The sequence below is a fragment of the Ostrinia nubilalis genome, chromosome 8, assembly GCF_963855985.1.
Source record: "Ostrinia nubilalis chromosome 8, ilOstNubi1.1, whole genome shotgun sequence".
NCBI classification, from domain to species: Eukaryota; Metazoa; Arthropoda; class Insecta; order Lepidoptera; family Crambidae; genus Ostrinia; species Ostrinia nubilalis.
Genome location: NC_087095.1, coordinates 12,144,883 through 12,149,609, shown reverse-complemented (window position 1 = coordinate 12,149,609; position 4,727 = coordinate 12,144,883). Strand labels below are relative to the sequence as shown.

At 34.2% G+C, this 4,727-nt stretch overlaps 1 long non-coding RNA gene across 1 annotated transcript; it reads right to left on the bottom strand.

Annotated features, from left to right (window-relative positions):
• Positions 1-3,504: 3,504 nt before the first annotated feature.
• LOC135074214 (uncharacterized) lies at positions 3,505-4,432 on the bottom strand. The gene is made up of 2 exons (XR_010257775.1): positions 4,124-4,432; positions 3,505-3,749 (listed from the first exon to the last, which is right to left on the bottom strand). It is a non-coding gene; the product is annotated as an uncharacterized LOC135074214 (long non-coding RNA).
• Positions 4,433-4,727: the final 295 nt, after the last annotated feature.

Genomic DNA, 4,727 nt, shown 5'->3' with positions numbered 1-4,727 from the left:
TATATATATATATATATATATATATATATATATATATATATATACACACAATGGACCGCATAACTAAATCTAAAGTTAGGTGAAACTATATTTACTAACTAGCTGTGCCCGCGACTTCGTCCGCGTGGAATAATGACTTTGGGTAGGCACTTTTAATAATTTAGTCTAATTATTTTACAAATAGCTTTCGCCCGCGACTTCGTCCGCGGAGAAGTCGAAAACGTTCTCATACGATTTTTAAATGTTTTTAACGTTATTATCTAAATGTTTGAATACTTATAAAATATAAAAATCTTAAAGGTTAAATAAACATGAAAATAAACTTTTCTTATATTTTATGAATATGCAGCTCGGCCTTTGATCGGTGGTATTATCTTTTTACAACGAAATCGAAAACTACACCTACCGCAGTATTATTGGTAAACTTTTTTTTTCCTACGGGTGCTAGAATCACCAAGCTTCTAGCATGCCACTGGCCGTGGGAGAAGGAGCTTTTCCTCAAGACTACTCCCACTACCTCAAGGGCCTCCGCCAAAACTCTCGCGCGAAAATGAGTTTATGTATATACAGCGCAAGCAGGTGCCCGCGGCATGACCGTCATGCATTACTATGCATTGTGAGGCGAGCGCACGCAGCGGGCACCCACTCCGAGGTTAAGTGGAGGCCCCTAGAGTATGATAGTCTTTAAAATGACATGATTGTAAAAAAAATGCACTAATGAGTAATTAATATCAACTTTGAAGCAAATCACCCCTAAAATAACTTTCTACCCCTTTTTAACATAGTTACTAAAATACGAAACACATCTTCCATTAATTCTGTTATAGAATGCTTATGCGAAATTTGAAGTAGATTGAACGAAGGAATTTCGTTATCCCATACAAACTTTGCCCCCCCTTTTTACCTCCTTAGGGGTAGAATTTTGGAAAATCCTTTCTTATCAGATGCTTACGTCTTACAAAGAACACACCGCCCAAGTTTCAGGTCTCTACGATCAGCGGTTTAGGCTGTGCATTGATCCATCAGTGGCGCGCGCAGTAGGTACTTGATAATTATTTTGCTGCGATGATATTTTAAAACTGCGATATCTCCTAAGATATTTATTGAAATCGAATGGTGTAAAGGCCAAGTATGTTTAAAATTAAATACTTGTGATGAATAACTTATTTATTTAGATAAGGATTAATATCATGTTTATGAAAAAACCTCCGCAAATAATGCATTAATATAAAACAGATTTCTTTTTGCATAAAAAGGGTTACTATGAGCCAACCTTAAAAGATAGATATATACTATCGCAGACTTTTTTTTAGAACTTTTAAAGGGGAACAATCCTGTCATACATGATTTTTGCGAAACTAACCGTTTACGCAGCGTCAGCTCTCAAAAGGAAAAAAATCACTGATTTGAAACATTCTTCATTGGCGCTCCGCTCCTATTGGTCTTAGCGTGATGATATATAGCCTAAAGCCTTCAGGAACTAACGGGCTATCCAACACAAAAAGAATTTTTCAAATCGGTCCAGTAGTTCCTGAGATTAGCGCGTTCAACCAAACAAACAAACAAACAAACTCTTCAGCTTTATAATATTAGTATAGATAAGGTTAAAGTAAGGCTATGTAGTTTTGTTTCTCAAACTACACTGCTAGGAAATTGAGAGAATGCGTTCAAAAACCAAAAAAACTTCTGCTGAGCAAAAACTCTGGGAAATATCGTTAATTTAACGGAATCGAAGTATTCGACGTAACAATAACACGTTCTTAGTGTTGCTGTAAAAGTAACGGTAACGTGTACGTGTGACTACGATACTTTTACTTATCAAGTGACAACAGTAACTGCCGTTCTAATAGATAGATAAAAAAATCAAATATTTTATTTAGCGACACAAAACAACATAAAAAAATAAAAATAAAACTAAATAGAGTAGGTAATGTGCGTGTCACCGAAACGGTATCCACTCAGCATCATGCCGAGGTGTCGTAAAGGACACCACGACGCTGGTCTACCGTGGATACTCGAAGAGCAAGAGGCACTGATATGACGCAGCAATACTACTCCAGTTGCAGTAAAGTAACAGTAGTTATCACTTTAAATATTGTTAACAATGATTTCCTGATAGGCAAAGAGCACAACACTTATATTTGCTGAATAATGAACACAGTCGACAGTACATCAGGCTACACACTCCCATGCATTGCAAAACAGCTACTCTTCTAGATAACTAGATAGATACTCTTTATTTTAAATCACATACAAGAAGAAAGAAATTTGAAATACATCAGATTTGATACACAGGATGTTCGGAAAAGGTTAGCAAAATAAGTTGTAGAGCCATTTTGTGTCTACGAATTCGGTCATTTGACTTTTGATTTTTTCTCTTCCGAATAGGTGAAACCATAATAATATATTCTCACTTTTTTATAATTAATTTAATAATCTAGGCAGCTTGACAACTTATTACATTAAATAGCTAGTGATAAATTATTTAATATTGCATTCGACGCTGATATTACAGTACTTTAAAACTAGTTTGATGAATATTTTATTTCAATCTACGTCATTAATGTGCGTGTGCATATTAATGGGAAAGTTGTTAGTGTATATTTTTAAACTTTTTCTATTTATTTTGAAGACGATACTACACTCTATTTTTAGTGATGGTGTTGTGACGTCAAACCATTAGTCGGTAGCGTAGTATCAAACATTCCATTTTCTTGCATCATTTAAGTTTATTTATTCCCATTTCTCATTATCCCAAGTGAAGCCAGGCCAGCGAAGCGAGCCAAGTCTCTTAATTTTTAAATGCATTGCTCCAGGTTTTCTAACACAAACTAAACATTTGTGTTATTAAAAAATGCGCTTCATAATATCAATGCTCCATTTGGTATTGGTTTCCATAAAAAATCATTTATTTAAATTTAGTTACAGAAGAGGGAAAAAGTAAATGGCTATTATAGATATTACACATTTAGGATAGGCGCATAAAATTGTATTTGCAATATAACAAAAAAACAGCAAAATGTTGGTGACACTTTACATTATGTTGATTGTTGTTGCAATTCACGAAAGCGAGTGAGCTTTACATGTGTGGTGGCTCGCTACTGTTCGTTTTTCAAGTTTTGATAGACATTACACTATCGTTATGTGCATGTACACGTACGTACACACACTAGTAAAGCTCACTCGACTTCGTAAGTTGCAAGAACTATACCTATTCAAATACTCGTATGTTCCTCCCATAAAGTTAATATTCCTTCGGAATAGAGCAACAATCACGAGCTGTCAAACGAAACCAAAAATGAGATGTCATATGTGTGTGTAAAAATAAATATGTGTGCATGTCAGTGATGTATGTATGTTGTTACTTTTCACATGAATATCGATATCGATTAAATATTAATTAACACCTAACAGTAATAATATAAATAGAATAGGATGGAATGGGATTGTAGGTATATGGGAATTGGGAGAGTGGCCAAAGAAAATAAAAAAAAACTCAGAAGATTAAAATTATTCAACTTATTTATTTGGAAGAATGAGAGTTACAAACATCAAGACATCCATACAAACTTTCGCATTTATAATATTAGTAGGAGTAAAACAATAATTAAAAAATGATAATTCTGACGATAACGTAAGAAAATAGGATTCTAACGATGTAATAATCGTTGTTGGCCGTATAGTGTAGTGGTTTGAAACGGACTACTATTCCGGAGGTAGCGGGTTCGATTCCCGCACAGTACAAACATCTGTGTGCATAAACATATTTATTATTATATTTAGTATGTAATATTTAGTTTAGTTTATTAACTAACAGGTAATTACAAAATAATACTTTTCTATATTCACATACAAACGCCATTTATGTACCTACATAATCAGCAGTGACTGTGATAAACAGCGCAGAAAATATATTTATCGATTGTGGTACAACCCTAGTGTAAAACGAAAATTATTTCTTTACACAAAATATTCATAAATTCTGGATTATGAGCATGAAATCTTTGCTTACAACTTAAATTAATGTTTAAAGAACATAATTATCACACTTAGTGCTTAAAATTCTAAGCGCATTCACAAAAATAAAGCTAAAGTTTGGAGGTGTCGATTTCAATAAATTTACCTGTGAAATGAATATTTTGCAGGATTATTCCTTTGGTGTACATCACAATCAAGGACGGAACAGGTCACCATTATATAAGAAAACAAATTTTCCAAAAATAAACAGGATTTTACGATATTTTTATAAAAAACTATAATTTAAAATTTTCTTTGTGCCTCTATGTGTCACTGCCTGTCAAATCTTTTGCAAAAATGGTTCTATTGACGTGACGATGATAGCATCACACATCTCTTTTTATCACACAGGGTTGCAGATAGTGACATCTCGCTCGCTCATTCTTTGTTGCTCTATTCCGAAGGAATATTAACTTTATGGTTCCTCCAGTCACAGTCACGTGATCCCTATTTCCCAACTCTCTGCTGACGCTAGTTACATCTGTTTAGTGTAGAGCCAGGAATCCCGGCGCCCGCGCAGATTGTAGTAGCTCTTGAACTTATTTGGATAGACGTTTCTAGTGTTTTCTATTAGGTGGTAAAGAAAGCTGGTAATGTTCGCCTCAAAACTATAGTACACTGGTACTTTCTCTATGAAATAAACGCAATGATTTTATTACCACCCCCAGCAGCTCTATTCAAAACTATTTTTCAATTGATCGATTTCAATT